The following is an 18,567-nucleotide window of genomic DNA, read 5'->3' on the forward strand; positions in this document are numbered from 1 at the left end:
GCTCCCTTGGCTGGCACAGCTCTGGTGCATCCCTGGCAGGGCCAACTCCTGCCCTGGGGCTGCCTGGCCCAGGGGGACAGTGCCGGTGTCGCTCCTGCAGGGCTTTGGGCAGAGCAAGTTCTGCTTATTCCTGACATCCTTTGTTTCTCCCTGAACAACATTTCTGCTTCCCATGGCACAAAATGTGTGTCACTGCCCTCAACTGTCACCAGTGGCCTTTGTTTCCATCCCTTCAGGTTGTGGTTTGCAGAGGGAAATGGGATTTTGGGTGGTTTTTCCCTGTGGTTTGTTACTCATTGACACTTTATAAAATGCATTCAAATCTTAGTTTCCTTAAGAGCCAAAGCCAAGGTTGTGCAACAATTCCATGAATTCCCTGATGTTTCATGGAAAAGAGCCCAGGAAATGCACATCCCAGTTGTCAGGTCTGCTCTGGTAGTGCTGCTGCCCACCAGCTTCCAAAATCCAACAGCAGGAAAATGCAATCCCTGTGAGGGGCACTGGTGCATCCATGGTTTATTCCAAAGGTTTTCTGATCATACTTGGAGCAGGAACCTTCGAAGGTGAATCTTTCCTCTTTGCACACATCACCTGGTCAGGAAACTGAGGTTATTTCTGGCAGAGCTCAGTTTTCCTGGAGAGCTTTCCTGTCACTTCTAAGTCACCTCATGTCCTACTGGAAAAATTGTAGGATAATCCAAGTCTTGAGCAGCCTTTAATCTTGCTCAGTTCTGTCTTAAACAAGTGTGACACTTTGAGGGCAGACAGGATTTTTCTGATGCAGCCACATGTGCTCCTACACTGGGTTTACCTTCAGCTACAAGAAATATTCTGTTCTCCTGAAGACAGAAGCTGAGCCTCGCCCACCCATCCCAGCTTCAGCAAGTGGGAGTGAAGGATCTTTTGGGGGTTTTTTAGGAGACTAAAGGACTTCTGTACCAAGCTGTTGATGTTTCCTTAAAACCTGGATTCCACCATCAGTCAGGTCTGGCCAACCCCAAAGCCCAGCCAGGATCTTTCAGAATCACAGAATCATTCAGGCTGGAAAAGACCTTTAGGATCATCAAGCCCAACCCTAACCCAGCAATGCCCAATCCCCTGAAGAGGGTTTTTGGCACAGCAAGGAAAGGATCAGCTGCTGCTTCCTCCAAACACTGCTCCTCCATGACTGGGGTTTACACAGAAGGAACAATGCACTGGAGGTAGGTCTGGGACTTCCACAGCCCCAATCCAGCCTCAGTGCTGGTGCACAACTGTTGGGAATCTCCAGGATAATAATAAATAAGGTCACGTGTTTCAAGAACAGAATTTCCATGTTGCTGGGTTGAAGCTTGTTGCTATGATGCTGCAAGTATTGCAGGGGTTTGTGGTTTTGGGAAACCATGGAGACAGTCTTTATTCCCTGCTTTTTGTGCAGGTGGTGATGCTGTACTAACTGAGTTCTGTCTTTCTGTTGGTCTCCTGATGTTGTCTGGGAACCTCAGAAACAAAAACCCCCCAAGTGGAAGGCAGGAGTGACACTGGTGAGCCCAGTCTGTGCTCTGGGGCTTGGCTGGGTGGGTTGCACATTTGGTTCCATCCCCAAGTCCGTGTCCTCAGGAATCCCCAGGGACAGCAGCTGCTCTGTGGCCCACCCAGGCTGGCAGGCAGGAGCAGCCCCAGGCCCTTGGGATGTTCCTGCCATTCCAAGTGCTCTGGTTTCCAGTGTTTCCCGTGCTCTGTGTCTTGGATGCATTTCCTGGTGCAGGAATTGGCTGGGGGGGTTTTCCCTGTTCCTCCAGGGAAGCAGCCAAGCAGAGGAGGATCATCCCTAGAGCCACAGCCAGCAGGGCACTGTGGGACGACTCCTCAGCCTCTGTCTGGCAGCTCTGGGGGTTGGACTCTCAGTTTGCCAGTTTGGGTTTGAAGTGCTCCCTCAGAGCTGTCACAGCCCAGACCGGACTTTTTTAGGGGCAGAGAGAGAGAGAGAGACTGGGGAGAAAAGGGGATGAACATCAAGATGGCTCCAAGTGTGTGAGAACTCCCACAGGATGTGTGATTGTACTTCAGCTGCTTGAAAAGAGGCTTGTGTGGGACAAACCCTCTTTCCCTGGGCAGGCTGTGGCACCTGTTTGTGGCAGAGCTGATCTGTCAGCAGTGGCTGTTACCATCCCTGCTGCATTCCCCCTTTGAGGTTCCCAGGCCTGGCTGCCAAACACCCCTGCGACAGGTCTGGCTGCATTTTTGCAGTGGAACACACACGTGTGGCCTGGCTGGGGTGGGCCCAAAGGCAAACCACAGCTATGCTTTGACATCCACGCTGCTCTGGGGAGACACCCTAATTACCACTGCCTGGGATGTCTCAGTCCCCACTCCCTCCTCGTGCTGGAGCAGCTGCTCCTGCTCTTCTCCCTGCTCCAGCCCTGCCCGACTGCTGCAGCCCCAGCACGGATCCCGCCCTCCCTGCTCATCCCTCTGCTCGAGGGGAGCAGGGAAAGGCTGCTCCTGCTCGGTGACAATGTGACACTGGCTGTGCCAGGCCCTCACCCCTCCCTCCTTCACAGGGGTGGTGGAGGTGACTCTCTCTGTGTCCCTGCAGGTCTCTGAGGAGGCAACAACTGATTTACAGCTGCTGCCGTGTCTGTCCTTTGAGTCCCGGAACCGAGCTGGGCTTTGCTGAAGGACAGAAAAATGGCTTAAAAAAAAACGAACAAAAGAACAAACCCCCACTTTTAGAGATATTTGTGAGCAAAGCACCCCAGGTTGACTCAAGCCTGGGCAACAGCTCTTGCTCAACCGTGGGGCTGTTGGGAGGAAGCAGCAAAGGGCCGAGAGGTGAGTGGTGAAATCCTCACCCTGGGAGGTGTCTGTCCTTCCGTGCTGGCACCCAGCACCTAAACCTGTGTTTGCAAGCCAAAGCCCTTCCCGGCACCCTGAGGGGGCTGGAATTTCCCAGGCGTTTCCCAGGCATTCGAGGCGGCCGAGGCTCGGGCGCGGGTTGCTGTGGGCGGGTGTCGCTGCCGCTGGATGTCACTGTCGCCGTGTGGCACTGGGAGCACGGCGGGGCGGGTCCCTGAGCTCCGCGGGAGTGCTGGGAAGCACCGCACAGCGGGATGGGGAGCGGATTGCTGTGCATCCCTTGGGTAATCCCAGGGGAAAATAACGTTCCTTTCGCCAGTTGTTTGGCTGGGGTTTTTTGGTTTTTTTTTTGTTTTTAAACAAACCCTTGCAGAGTCTCCGAGAGCCCAGAGCCTGATTTCTTCCCCAGACCAAGCCGTGGAGCTGATTTCTGCAGCCTTCAGGAGCCAGCAGATTGCAGGGGGAGAGGATGTCCCGTTCCAGCTCCAAGCTGACAAGTGGGTTCTATCCCCCAAGTGGGTCTGGGATTTGCACCAACTCTGAAAACAAGGAGTTGGGACCAATGTTTAAATTCAGATGTGTGGAGCTCTTTAATTATTATTTTTATTAATTAAATTATGTGAATGCTGATTTAAATTTTTAATTTTTTAAAAAACCCTAAAAGCCCAAGTCTGGAGCAAAGGGGAGGTGGATCCCTAATTTTGGATGACTGGGGAGCAAGGCTAGGGACGGCTGCCCTGTAGCCTCTCTCCTTAAGAAAACCCACCAAATCACCACGTTACCGTGCTGACATCCTCAATCACCGACCAATTCAGTATCGATCCCGTGGTTTTGTGCTCGCTCAGCCCAATAACGAGGCGTTTCCCCAGGATCTGTTCCTGCAGTGCCGGTGCCCCGGGATCCGCAGCCTGTTGTTTGTGCTCGAGCAGGAGCCGCCTGCTCTTCCCTTCCCACAAAGGGCAAAGATGCTGCTTTTTCTCCCACTTGCCTTGCATAACAAAAGGCGTTTGTCACCCGTTACATAACGGCGGGATTTGTCACTTCTGTGGCCTTTCTGGAGGCAGCTCGGCCCCAGCACATCCCGCTGCATCCCTGACTAATTCCTCTCACCCACCGCTTGGGCTTTGCCTTTTTTTCCACCCTTGGGAAGGGAAGATGTGGAGTTGTGTGGTTTGGTCGTGGTTGTTACGGAGAGCAAAAGGATGGGAAGGTGTTTTAGGGAGTTGTTTGCTCCGTAGTCCTTGTTTTGAGGGGGCTTGTCCTCAGTGGAGGTCGTGTCCCAAGCCTCTGGAAAGGGCTGTGCTGGAAATGGAGCTCCATTCCTCAGGTTTAAGGAGCAGGAGCACCTGTCACCACCTGCCTCCCCGAGCTGGCTGTTGCTTTTTTAATGCCTCTCCTGAATCCTGAGTGTCTCCCAACAGGAATTTGTGTTTGGGGTTTTCTCTTCACAGTAGGTTTGATTTCCTCCTCAGTGGAGAATCTTTTTGGAGCCTTAAAAGTAAATAAATGGGTTTGTTTCCCCACAAACTAAGAGCAAAAACTGTAGCTGGTCTCTCTAACTGCAGGAGAGAGCTCTTAACCTGCAGCCTCAAACTTATTTGTGGCCTTATCAGTGCCAGCTATCAAATGACCACAGCTCCCTTTTGACAGGGAGCAGGCAGTGTCCCAGTGACCCAACAAGCTTGTCCCCGTTTTCTAATTTATTCAAAACAATTTCTTAGTTGACTTTTTTTTTTTGGTAGACCTGCTTCTAACTATTTTTTAATGAACTCCTGGAAGTGTGTGTTTCTTGTGGACCTTTGAACTTCCTGGTGTGCCCAGCCTTTGCTCAGGAGATATGTTTATATGGTTGGCTCTGAGTGTGCTTAAGTGTGTTTTAACCCTTTGGAGCTGAATTCCCAGGGAACTGTTGCAGTTTCCTTCCCTTCTGTAGGAGATGCTCAGGCACAGAAATGGTTGTTGGCAAACCCAGGCTTTGCCTGAACCAGCCGCTTTCCTCCTCTTCCCCCAAGCCTATAAAGGTGAAAGCTGCTCTTCCCTAAGCATGGAAAGGGTGATCCATGAACTCAGGGGGCTGCACAGGAGCCCCTTCACTTGCCCAGGGGTGTTGCTGGTGGGCAGCACATTGAAACCCTCGTGCTGGGCAGGACCAGGTGCCACGTGGCCTCTGCTGGAATTATCTGTGTGACCTGTGATTCTCTGGCAGTTGGATCGAGCTGTGCAAGTCTGCTGTTGATATCCAACCTCACTTCCAGTGCCTGGAAATGCAGGGCCAAAGTCTGTGTCCAGGAGCCCGTTGTGCTGGGAGTGTCACTGCTGTGGTGCCACCAGTGCTGGGTGAGAGGGGACAGAGCTCTGGGTAGGGGTGACCCTTCACCTCTGCCAGGGCTCAGTGTCTCCTCCTGCTGAAAGCTGCAGAATGAAGTGTCTTGTCCTGCTTTTTGGCTGCCTCTGCCAAACTCCTGGGTTTTTTTTTGTTCCCTCTCTCTTTCTCACCTGAGGTGCCACTGACTTTTTTTACTGCTAAATTCCATTCAGTCCCTCACAATGTTCAGGGTGTCCTGATGGAGGATGTCTGTGCAGATGATCAGGGTCTTGCATGGTGGAGCCTTCTCTGCCCAATACAACAGTTGCCTCCTCCCCTGAGCTGCCCAGGTCCTTCTCTGTGATCTATAAATTGCCAGATCCATGGGTCAGTCTCCAGCTCATGCAAACCTTTCACCCTCTCTTTAAAAAACCACCAGTGACAAACCCTGTCCTGAGGCTCAGGGGCAGTTTTGTTCCTGCCAGATCATTCCAGATTGGGTTTTCAGAGCTGCTTAATGAAGGTGTTCAATGCTCATTAAAAGTCCATAAGAATTAGGTGCCTACTTTAGGTCCCTTTTGGAAATGCTGCCTCTAATAAATTACAGGGTAAACAATGGTCACCCATTGCTAATGGCACCAATCAAACACGGGCTGGCAGCCACTGGTGAGGTGGAAATGTGTGGTTGTGGGTCACTGTAACCCCAGGGTGTTCTGTCTGCAGCTTTTATTGGTGGCAAAGGGGCTGTGGCTGACCTGTGGCAAACCCAAACCCTCAGCCACTGAGTGTGCACCTCCCTGGGTTGGGGATGGGGATATTTTCTCCTGCAAAGGGGCAAGGGCTGCTCTCCCCTGTGTAGGTAAGTCCTCCACTCCTCGTTTGGAAAGCAGCACTTACATAACTGACCTCAACACCAGCTTATGTTGCTTTTTAGAAGATGCTGAAGTGTGTAGGAAAAGTCCTTCCCTCCCTGACATCTTGCTCCCTCAGAGGATTGCTTTGTTTGCAGCTGTGGGAGCTTGGTGGGGTCTCTGGGGCTCTGTGTCTGCACCTGCAGTGGGTGCAGCACCAGTCCCTGGGCATCAGTCAGGATTAGTGTGGCCTCTGAGGGTGCAAAGTGCAGCTCTGAGTCACAGCCCTGGCTGGGCTGGGTTGGCTGTCAGGGAGTGTGGGTGCAGCTCTTGGGGTGGGCAATCACAGTTTCCCTCTACAGCTTCTGTACCAGCAAGTCCAAGATGGGTCTTTCTCAGCTCTCCCCCTGCCCTGCTGAGCCAGTGCTGTGGGGAAGCTCCGCCCTGAGCTGGGGATGGTCCCATTTGATGGGGAACAGGGACCTTGGGCTGCACCCTGGGTGTTTTCAGGGACCTGCTTGGAGTTGAGACCTCAATTCCCATCACAGTGCAATGGGAATTCAAGGCTGCCTCCTTCCCAGATGATGGTGAAAGCCAACAGCAGTGAGATCTCTCTCTCCTGGGTGACATCTCTTTTAAAGCTCTCCTTTTTGGAATGAATAAACTGCCCTTGCCAGCAGGAAGTCTGCAAAGGCTTGGAGTTAAAGGCATTTGTTTTGGAAATTCACTTCCAGGCGAAATGCTTTCCCAAAGGGAAACACGCTGGGCCGGTGGTGGCCTGCCCGGTCAGACAAGTGCCATTGTTGTGTCCCTGGACAATCAGTGTCAGTGCTGCAGCTGGGACCCCGCTGGGCTCCTGTGCCAGGTCGCCTCTGGCACCCAGAGCCGTGCCCAGGGCTGCACAAAGGCCCCTCTCTCTGGGGGATCCCCGGGCTCTTGGCTGAGCTCTGGGTGGGTTTGGTGCCGAGCTCCCGCCGGGCCCAGAGCCCTGGGCAGGTCACACCTTGGGAAGGACCCACTGCTGGGTCTGGAGACAGAGACAGGACCTTGATTTCAGGCTGTCTGAGGAAGTTTGGCCTTTACCCACGATTGAATTCCACAGTGACAAACATCCACGGAGACAGGCCCTCCCCTCAAGATGTCTGCGGCCTTTTCCCTCCTGTGTCTGCTTTCTTCCTCCCCCTGTCTCAGATTCTGCCGCCAGCTCTGGGTGCAGGAGCCTCTCCCAGGCCGGTGCTGGGCAGATGCAAAGGCAATTCCCTGCTCCCACTGTGCAGTTGGGTTTGCTTGGACCATCTGAGGTAGGTTTACAGCTCGTTTAACCCATGCTGGGATTGCCCAGGGTGTTGTTGCTGTACCCAAGGTGAGCTCTGCAGAGGGAAGCAGTGGGATGGCACAGCTGGCTGGAGCTGGGCTGCCTCAGCCTGGCTCTTGGGAGGACTCTTAGAGGTGGTTTGGCTGAAGGGGATGTTGAAAATGCAGCTGGTTTCCCAACACCAACCGCCCTCCTGCTGCGCCTGCTGCCTGCAATGGTGACATCCGTCCCCTCTGGGGCAGCTCCTCTCCTTTGCACCTCCAAAGATGTAATCCCAGAAGTTGCCATTTTATGTCCTCACCTCTCAAGTCAGGGGATGGAAGGGCAGCAGGTTCCTGGCTAAGGGGAGCACAAGAGAAATGAAGCTTCTTCAGCACGAGCTTTCACCTGCATTAGCAGCCAGATTAGAGGCCACTCAGGAGCTGTGGGGACAGAAGCTGGTTGTTAGCACAGGCATAACCCATATTTGCATGGCCATATCTGTGTCCTTGTGAGATTACAGCTTCCACACAGCATGTGACTGCAGCATGGAATGGCTCTCTTGGCTTATCATGTGTACACTTTGCCTTTCAGAGGATTGAGAAGGCCTTGAGTTCCCCTTGAAAATCCAAGGCTTTGTTCCACCTCTCAGTGTCCGCGGCGCTCGGAGCTCAGCCAAAGCCAGGAATATACAAGTGGGAGGCACAGATGGACTTCTCTGGCCAGGCTTCCTCTGAGGCTCTCACTGGATTTAGAAGTTGTCCATCAGCCTGGTTCACTGCTGTGAGATCAGACACGAGATGTGTCTTTGAGCCCTCCCAAGGCTGTGGCTGTCCTGCTTCCCCCTCTCCTCTGGAACACAACTCTGCTTCCTGCTTTGAAGCCTCTCCTGTTGGAAGGTGGCGTAACACAGACCACAGCCACGTAAATCCATGGGATTATATTGCCTGCTTATGGCAGGAGTCCTTTGAAAGGGTGTTCTAGTTGGATGGGGAAGAGTACAAACAGATTATGCATCTCCTGTTTCTCCCTGGGAAGGCAAGGAGCCCAGGTGCCAGTCAAACACACTGTACTGTAACAGTGCACCTCGGGGAAAGCGCTTCCCTTTCCCCTGACAGCTCTCCTGTGAATATTAATTTCTGTATTTGAGTGTCTTCATCTTCCAGGAGCTGTGCAAGTGCAAACATTACCCAAGTCTTGCAGTGCAGAGCAGGCAGGGAGCCAGAGAGGAAGCAGTTGGGAAGATGCTCTGGGTGTGCTGCTGTTTGTAATTTGCTGCTCTGGGCAGATTTAGCACCATTACCACGTGTGATGGGATGGATCTGGGTGCTCATATGGTATTTATTTACTGATAGATCACAGGAAGGAGAGCTGATAAAGGCAGATAAATATGCAGGTATTTTGCATTACACTTAAACCACCTGCCTGTCCATGTGGTTTAGTTAAACACAAACTCCAGCCATCAGTGCCAGATGTATTGCAATGTGATGCCAAAGAGGAATTGTAACAAGGAATGTTTTCCAATAACCTGTTTTTACCAGGAGGGTGGTGAATGCTCCATTTGATGGAATGATCAGTGATACTCAGCAACTGCTTGGACTGTAGGGGTGGAGGCTTTGCTAATTCCACCTGGAAATTCCTTTCCTGTTGCTTGGGGGTGACGAAAACTTTCACAGCCAGCCAAAGACCCGTCTTCTCCCTGCAAATAAATACAGCTCAAGTTAATAACTTGTCTGAGGGGAAGAGATGTGAAGAAGAATTTGGGCCAGCTGTTGTTTCTGTGTGGCATTGTCAGAGGCATCTCAACATGCCACAGGAGCTGCTTTTTGGTAAGTGTTGTCCTTGCCTTCTCAGCCAGCTCTTCATGAGCTTATTGATGGTGTTTGCTCATGTCAAAAAACTTTTTTAAGCTGCTTGAAGTCCTCAGGAACTGAAAGAGCATTATCAGCTTCCTCCACACTTTGCAACGTGCACCCTGTGAGAAACAAGATAGTTAAAGGCTTTTCTTCTTATTGTGCTTCATAAGTTTTTATGCAAATTGAAATAGGCATTATTAATGAGATGTTAATAAGCCCATCCCTTTGGTGCCACTGGCATAACAAGTTGGCTATCTCTTCATAGTGAAAATTATTTGACTTCTATTAACTTTTTGGATCCCATAATATGAGCTCCCTGGGTGATGTCTGCCTTGCTCACTTCCCCTCCCTAACAAGATTACCCCCCAGCCCAGCAGTGAGTCAGAGAGGCCTGGAAAAGGAGGAGACTGGTTCCCATCTGCCCAGGGAACGGGACAAGGGATGGCAGGGGATCAGGGAGATGTGCACAGAGCTGGGTAAGTCAAACTGGAGCCCACACAGGGAGCAACAAAAAGAAATGAGGGAGAGACGATGCAAAAATAAGAAAAGCTGTAGAAGAACGAAGGGATTTTCCTCTCTCTGCAATACAGAGAAATCAAATGTCAGGCCACCAGAAGGGGTTGTCCTGTCCTGTTATCTGTTCCCAGTCTTGAGACTCTTCTCTGAAGGACTCACTGGGGAAACACCTTTTCCATGTTGTATCTGTGCGTGGGAAGAGGATGGGAAGTAACAACTGGTCAGAGCAAGTGGGGCTCAGAGCCAGGAGACCCCCCCTGCCTCAGGTGTCTCCCCTCCTGCAGTCAGGGCACCCTGGGTTTCAGAGCCTCCCTTCCTGGCAGAGGCTCTCAAGCTGTCCCTCTCTCCCTGTTCCTTTGGCAGATTTTGTCACCTGCCCCAGTGATCTTGTTCCTGGCACAGGAGTGTCAGACTGGGATAACTGCCAGGGCAGTCGGTGCCACCAGGCTGGGGTGAGGCTTCTGGGCACGTGGTGAGTGCTGGGGTGGCACGAGGTGGTGAATTCAGGCTGCTGGCACTGGCCAGGCCCTGTCCCTCCGTTGTCACCGGTGCCCTTTGCGTGCACATCCCGCCTTCCTCCTGCTCTGGCCCTGGGCCTGACCCCCTGTGCACCAAGGACTGGAGAGCTTGGAAACTTCCACTGAACACTTCGGTCCATGGATTTTCCAGAGGAAGTTCAGGTTGTGGTTTTGGTTTTCTTTTGGTTTTGGTTTTATTAAAAGGAAAAAGCAAGGAATTTCCCCTCCAGCCTGCAGAAGGTCACTGCCAGGAGAAGTGGCTTCATTTCTCTTTCTTAAAGCCTTCAAATAATGAGACCAAAAAGGCCAATCTTCTTTAGGGGATGGTTTCAGTCTCTTGTATGATGGTGCAGGGGGGAGGCTGGAGTGAGACACGGGCTCTGCTGAGATTGGCAGAGGGGGAAAAAAAGCAGTGTGTGCCATTTAATTTCTGTGATGTTCTGATTCCCTCCCACCAGCCTGGAAATGCTGAATGTGATCCTTTGTCTGGCATATGGGGATTTGGAGAACTGTTGCTAATTACAGCACTTGTGCCATCTCCCTTAAATGGCTTAAATAATATATTAAGTGCTTTTATGATCTCCCCCAACACGCTGGAATGCAAAGAAGTGCATTTTATGCTGTTTATAGTTTATGGCTGGAGTAACTTATATAACATTAATCTGCAGCAAAAAAAAAAAAGGGTTTTGATGATTTATTGTTTGTGCAATTCCCAGCTGGGGCTCTGGATGCTCAGCTCCCCTGGTGCTGGGTGTTCTCCAGAGGCAGGGCGTGCAGTTCCATCTTGGAAGGTGGGATCTAATCCAAGGGGAAGAGGCTGTGGGTGGCTGCAGGGAATGGTGGATGCCAGGGAAGGGTCGTGGGACACCACTGGACAAAGCCCTGTGGAGTTCAGGTGAGTCTGATGGCAAAGGGACAGAGTGTGGGACCTGGGAGAGGATCACGGGAAGTCACATTGTAACTTATTTAGGGAGTATTCTCATTATTTTAATTAATCTTTAATTGGAAATTAGGAGCAGGTTACGAAGCATCATATCTAGAAGTGGGAGTATTCCATGGTCTAGACTAGTGCTTATCCAAAAAAAAAGAAAGGATCTTTTTTTCACCCCTTTTGTGTGTTTTTTTTTCTAGAAAAAATTCTTCTAGTTGTCTGTTCCCACCCAGATTCCTGTGTCTCCTGCCTCGGAATATCCACTTTCTATTCCTGTTATTGTAGCTAATGTTTAAAGAAAATGTGAGAAGAGTGTGCTGTGAATGCCTTGTTGCTGTATCTGGTGTGAGGAATAATTATGGAGCAGCTGAGCAGTGCCAGCCAGGGGCTCCAACAACCTGGGAAGACACATGTTGGGAGGGCACACAAACCACAAAGGGAATTCGTGAGAACGATGAAAAGATTGGCGTGTTCTGACCTATAATTTGGTTTGGTTTGACACAGCTCTCTGTAAAATCACAAGTTTTGTTAGAATATGCTGGTAATTAGCAATATTTCAGCTCTTTGAAATTAAAGCATTGTGCAGGCTCTGCAGAGCAGGGGGAAAAAAAGTGTCTTTGTCTGGTTTTGTTTGCTAGGAGCTTGAAAATAGGGAGGTGAGAAACTCGTGTCAAACCTTGAAGTATAATTTTGCAATTAAAAGACTGAGGAGAAAAGTGTGATCTGAAGACCTTCAGTTTTCTTGCTGTGACATAAAATTAACAGCTACCTTCATTCTCATTCTGGTTTAATATTCCTGCAGAGAAGGAAGCAAAAAGAACTCCCCAGGCTGGCTCCAGTGGGATGGAGGAGCTGTTCCTTTGACAATGACAGGGTACAGGCTGGGAGGGGAGGGATTTGGGTTGGCATTAGCCTGGCAAACGTCTGCACAACGCTCTGGATGCTCTAAAGTGATATATTTCTAATGCTAAAAACAGAGAGGTGCTCTCTGGGAGATGTTTAGAGGCATCTCCAGAAGATTTCAAGGTCGTCCATGCAGCAGCTTGCAGGGATGCACAGCTGGCACCTCATCACTAAAGCCAGCAGAATCTCAACTCCAAGGCTGTTAGCAAACTGTGTGGGTAAAAATAGAAGGGTAAATTGAAACTACCTGAGAGTGGAAGAAACAGCTGGGAAGTGATAAGAGGCAGCACAATGAGTGGAGAAACTTTTGCCCATCATCGTGGTGTCCAAGTGTTTTATAAGAACTTCAAATTGCTCCTTCCTTGAATGTACCAATTTTCTTTTTCAAACTGTGACAATTTGGCAACCTCCATTGACTCTGAACTTGTCTTCTGTTGCAAAGAATCTGCTCAAGAGTCTACTCCATATTCCAGGCCTAATTTTTATTACAGTAGCTGAAAAGAGCTGCTAGGCCAAAAGCTCTTCTAGGAGTAGCTGGACTTCTACCCAAAGGCTTTTATGGATCATTTAACAGTATGTTTTACAAAATAAATACCCATGCAAATACTTAATATAGTAGGCAAAAATTCTGATTAACCTCTAATGCTTTACCTTGCTGCACAGGCACAATGAATCCACAAAAGGGGGAAGGCAAAATGCTGTTGGAGCTACTGGTCCAGCAACGATACAGGTTTTGTTTTGGGAGCCCACTGGAACACTTCAACAGCCCCTGCACGTTCAGCTGAAATGACAGGGACACAACCTGCTCATCTGTGTCCTGTTGTGACTCACTGCTGCATTCAGGCAGTGGGGTGGGATGTGGTGGCTGGAGCAGATGGCAAGAGGTTGGGCTATTTTTGTTGCCTTCTTGGCTTGATCAAGCAATTCTTCCCTGACTGATTACAGGCATGATGGTATCTTAGATAATGCCCCTTGATAAAGGCCTTTTAAATCCTTAATTACTGTCATTAGCCATTTGACACCATAAAATAGAGCTGTGTTGTTTCAATGTCTTTCTGTTTTACCCCTGTCTGTGGGGTGTCTGGAGTGTGCACAACAAAACCAGGGAGCTGGAGCCTTTGGATCCCAATCAGAGGTGTGTGCCAGCACAACAATGTGTGTGTGCACACAGTTGGATCTGCCCCTGTCCAGGGCTCTTTCACTCTCTGTGTTGGGAGAGCACTGAACTGAGACATCAGCCTGTTGGCAGGGCCAGGAGGGCTGGCAGGTTCCTCTGTTTGGGGATGTCCTTTGTTGGGTGTTTGAATTGGGTGGAACCTTAATTAGCAAATAAGAAGCTTTGGCCTTCCCTTGCAAGCTCTGAGGCAGAATTAAGGGAAGCACAAGGATGTGCCAAACAACAGGGCAGCACTGGCTCCGTGGCTTTTGTTTCACTCCGCTGCCCTGCTGCTTTGAGATGCGCTTCCCACTGTAATCAGCTGCTGGCAAAGCGCTCCCGAGCTTGTTCCATGTTTGATGCTCTGGTGTTGCTCTCAGTGTACACAACAGCCAGAGTGCTGCAGTGCTGGGGACCCCGTGTGCAGCAGCTGGGGAGCTCGGAGGAAAAGCAGCCCTGCCTTTGAAAGGGGAGCTGCCCCGTGGAGCCGCGGGGCCGGGGCCCTGCCCGCTGTGCGCCCGGGCCACGAGAGCTCCTCTGTCCACAGTGCAATCCGGGCTTTGCTGGAACACACTCAGCATTAGTCACTCCTTGCAAAGCCACTCCTTTCATTTGATCCTCTGTTATTAATTATTTGCACTTCCTCTTGTCACAACACATTTTCTTTTTGCTGCCCGGGATGGAACTTGCAGAGAAATCCTTTACTTCCATTCCAACGACACAGCGGTTTCTGTCTCCGGGAGAGCACGGGATTGCTTTTATCAAACATATTTCTTTTCCCATTGTTTCCTGATGACAGATACTACTCTTAATCGACACAGAGACAACACTTTGAAATGGGAGATCCATGTTCCCGTCAACTGTTGTTACGTTGATAAATCACAGCGTGTCTCACTCGGTGACTGACACACGTCTGGCTTGCAGTCTGCCTCTTTTTTGTCGCAGTTTCTCAGTGCTAACAACAGCCTTGCCAAAGCTCGGCTGCTCCCTTCCCTCGGTGTGCAGCCCAGCAGGATGATTAATTCTGTCACACGTTCCCCGGGTACGGCACAATCAAACAGGTTGACAGAAAATCGGGAAGGACGTGGTGTTTGTGGGAATATCTGACGCGTTACGCTCACCTCGTGACTGTCGTGAGCTGTGGCCCCTCGGTACTTCTGGGTTGGAGGAACATCCACAAAGTCTGTGAAGGAAAAAAAAAAAACAGGGATTTTTTTCCTGTTCTTTGTGGGCCTCAAGTGTGATTGTGCCACCCTTCCACGCACAGGGAAGCTCTGCTCAAGAGAACAGCGAGAGTGGAGGGAGCCTTATGGTGTTTTTTCTGTGTCTTTCAAAGGCAACTGCAGGAAAAGTGGGGGATCACTTACCCACAAACCCTAAAATAGCTCTGGGTGTGACGTGCCCCCCTTCCCTGGGCTGTGTGGATACCACTATCAATAAGAGGAGCTGAAGTTATGGATTGAGCAGTAATGTGAGCAGCACTTCTGGGTGGCTTCAAACCTGGCACAGGCTCCCTGAGCAGAAACAACCAGGGGGAAGTGGCTCAGCAAAAATAGCAATTAATTCTGTTATAAAGGGGGGGGGCAGAACTAAACAGAGGGAGCCCACAGCTCAAGTGAGGCCTGTGGGATGCTCCACTTCCCTTGCCCTCCTTTCCTGGGCACTGCTGTGCCCCTTCCCGTCTCTGCCACCCCCTGACTGCAGGTCTGTGTGGCACCGTGGGTGTGCAGAGCAGGGCTGTCACTCCTGCCCGTCACCCCCACGCTGTGCTGGCACTGCAGCTCAGCCCTTGGGACACAGGGATGGGCTGTTCCCTCCTGCCTCCCCGCCCTGCCTGGAACTCAGCAGGAAAAACCAGGGGCTGAGGTGCCAGGAAGGAGCAGGGGAGGGTGCCAGGCAAAGGCCTGGCTGTCGGGGCACAGGCAGCTGTGCCAGGGTGGGTGGGGATGGGCAGCTGCTCAGGTCAGGGGAGTGCAGGGGATCTCTAGGGCAGGGGGGGAAAGAGAAGTGTCCTCGTGCTGAAAACGTGGGGAAAAATCCCAACCCTCTCCCTCCCTGGCTACAACCCCCTGCAGCCCTTCCTGCCTGGAAGCACAGCCCCTCAGCGAGGGGGGTGATTGCTGTGCTTGCAGAAATGCAGTTTGACTGTTTGTGGCTAAAAACAAATAAACACAAATTTTGATAAAAATAGGGTGGGGCTTCCTGAGAAAGAAGAAGACTTCATTTTCTTATCTGCTATTAAAGCTGGATCCTAGAATTATTACCTTTCTCTTTTTAAATTTTCTCTCTTTTGAAATGTTTATTAAAATTCAATGTAACTTAATTAAAAAAAATTAAATTAAATTTTTAATTTTCCCCCACAGTATTTCACCCCATGTTGGCAATAGTGTGGGAGTACAGCTTATATGACAACAATAGGAGTGTCCTGGTAAGAATCTGTTCCCTTTTTTATTCCCCTCTAGTTTATATAAATCTGTAACAAACGTCACCCTCTGCTACTACTCTAAACCACTTGTTTCGTGGAAAATGTGGCAGCAGTTTCAATTTGCAAGTGTAGTTTTGCTGCTCTTTGAGGAAGCCTTTTGTGTTTCCCCTCTGCCTCTGAAAACTCAGAATCAGGTTGGCAGACAATGATTTGGGGTATTTTTCTCCTCCATCAGTTCATTTTAATTAGAGAGATGTGAAACCATCTAGCTCTGAGCACTGCAGGCCTGCAGTACTGAATGCTCTTATTGCACCTGGATATCTCTGCCACCTTCTGCTCTTCCCAAATATTTGGGATGTGCTCTGCTGCACTTCTGTCAGGGCTGCCTGTGAAGCAGGAAGGGGTAAAAGTTGTCCCATGTTTGTGCAGTTCCAAGCAGTCCTTATGAAATGAATGATGTCCCGGGATGGGGAGGCAGATATTGGGGAGAGGGAGGCACAGATTTAGAGCCCGACGACAGAGCAGGGCCTCAAAGTTGCGTTTTTTGGCTTCTGTTTTCCGTAGATTGGAATCGGGAAATCCTCGACCCTACCCTGCTCTTCTCAGAAGGGTTTCTGAGTCCCTGCAGCAGTTCCACAATTCCTTGGCTCACCTCTTTGGAGCTCAGGCCTCTTTGCTGTGACCCCAAACACCCTCTGCTCGGCAAGTGCCCTTTTCCCTGTTCCTGGTGGCTCTGTGGACTGCAGCCCCCTCCCGGTGACAGCCAAGGGGGCTCCTGCAGCTCCTGGGCTGCAGTAAATACCTGCTTTGCCACAGGCACCTGACAGTGATGCAAAGACACTTCAAGATATTTGCTAAGTGCTCAGGAATTAATTTGCGATTAGTGAATAATTAACTAAACCCCAGCAATCCAAAGGACGGGCGGGCAGCGTGATTTGCATGTGCAGCACTTCTCTGTCACCAGAGGAGCTCAGTTCATCTAATACAAGTCTAAACTCGGTGCATCTTAATTTGATTTACCTTTGACATGGCATTTAAACAGTAGCAACATCTACAACCTTGTGCTCCCCAATAAGGCTTCATTAAAAAGTTAGTGCCAGATCCAATCCTTGGTTAGCACAGGCAGCCTTATCTCAGGGTTCCTGCTCCAGTGCCTTTGAGAACATGCTTAATTTAATCTGAACAAAGGCACTGCCACCGGGAGCCTCCAGCCCGACTTTCCACTCCAGAATATCTTTGTTATTAAATTTGGTGCGTACAATGGGTCCAGTAAATTATTTTAAAGTACTCTTCAAACAGAATTCTACTGGTTGTTAGACAGGGTTTGTATCCCTGGGACGTGAGAGGTGTCCCTTTGGTTGGGCTCTTTTAGAATGTCATACAAAAATGCAAGGTGAGTCTTGGAAACTGGGAAAAGCAGCAAGTTTTAAGGAAACATATTTTTTAAGCATTCTGGAAAGATTTTTTTTATTTTTTAATATGAAATGCTAACCATTATTATGAACCATCAATCCCTTTTCCTTCCTCTAGAGGAAGGAACTCCTCACTAGAGGTTTCTGCTTCCTCATTGGTACCAAGTCAACTCCTTGTGACTTTAGGCTGGTGGCAGGATCTGATTTGTAATTATAATTTTAACCATTCATTTTTTTCATGATTTAGCAAGGGAACCAGTTGTCAATAAACCCTCAATACTGCCTAGTAATCTCTGCTGCCTGAGAATAAGGTTTGTTCATGCTACAAATAGGGGTACTGTCATTCTCTCAAATATTTTAAAGACTTTATCTAAATTGAAAGCTGCTTGTTGAAGGACAATATCAAGAAGAGATGTGTAAAGGTAACATGGAAATAAGAGGACATATATCAAGGGAGCTTAAATCCTCTTATTCCTACCTTTACCTTTTCTCTTACCTTTACTCTTTAAAAAATGATAAATGCATAACAAGTGGCTGGTGGGTGAAATATGTTTCCACTAGTTTCGTTTATATTTTTAAAAATCACTTAAGCCTCCCCCTCTCATCCTCATAGTCCATATATTCCAGAGAGGCAAAAGTAGCAGATTTTTTTTCTTGAATAATTATGTGTCACAAATCTAAGACAATAAACAGTTCAAATGACGGCAGGGGAAAAAAAAATATAAGAAGGCTTTATGAAGCTTATTTCATTTGTTGTGTCTTTGCACTTGGGTCACATGAGGAGAAATTTGGCCTTCGAGCTCCCTGTCTCTGCGAGCAGCATTCTTGGCTTTGCATATCAGATATTAAATTTGTCTGGAATGTTTGCTATAAAAATACCTACGCATGAACTTACATCAGCGAGAAAGTAACTTCGGCGTGACCTTTCCGCAGCTCTGATGTGGCAAGATCATTCCCTGTGGAAACAGTAACTTAGGGAATGACTGGCAACTGGTGTTTTCACAGGCTTTGTTTCAGTGCAGGAACAATCCTTGGAACAGGCCGCCCTTGGAAATCAATGTTTTTCTTTCAAGCTCCTTATTTTCTGCTCAGGAGCAACCCAGGGTAGGTTACCAGGCTTAATGTTGTAACAAAGCCATTTGGGAAATCCTCCCATTCTGTGTCAGTGCTGGGCTGAATACTAAAAGCAAACAGGCTGGAGAACAGCAAAGGGCAGAGGTGGTTTTGATCCTTTTACCATTCAGCACGAGTTTCTGTTTCAGACAGTGGAAAGGCATTTTAATGGAATGGGAAACTCCTACTGTCACCCTGTGGTCGCAGCCCTGCTCCTTAGAGGACTTTTTGAGAACCACCATCCCCTGTGAGGGCTGATGGGCTGAAGGGCTGAGGGTCCAGTTCCCTGTGAGGTTTGACAGGCTGAAGGGCTGTTCCCTCTGGGGTTTGAGGAGGATGAAGGGCTGTTCCCTGTCTGTTCCCTGTGGGGTTTGAGGAGGATGAAGGGCTGTTCCCTGTCTGTTCCCTGTGGGGTTTGAGGAGGATGAAGGGCTGTTCCCTGTGAGGTT

General features: G+C 49.6%; 1 long non-coding RNA gene across 1 annotated transcript; it reads right to left on the reverse strand.

The window, feature by feature from the left end:
- Window positions 1–9,139: 9,139 nt before the first annotated feature.
- LOC108500531 lies at window positions 9,140–18,561 on the reverse strand. Its single transcript, XR_001875877.1, has 3 exons — window positions 17,901–18,561; window positions 12,664–14,351; window positions 9,140–9,263 (listed from the first exon to the last, which is right to left on the reverse strand). It is a non-coding gene; the product is annotated as an uncharacterized LOC108500531 (long non-coding RNA).
- Window positions 18,562–18,567: the final 6 nt, after the last annotated feature.

Source organism: Lepidothrix coronata, unplaced genomic scaffold (genome assembly GCF_001604755.1).
Source record: "Lepidothrix coronata isolate B3197 unplaced genomic scaffold, Lepidothrix_coronata-1.0 Scaffold91, whole genome shotgun sequence".
In the NCBI taxonomy this organism is placed as follows: domain Eukaryota; kingdom Metazoa; phylum Chordata; class Aves; order Passeriformes; family Pipridae; genus Lepidothrix; species Lepidothrix coronata.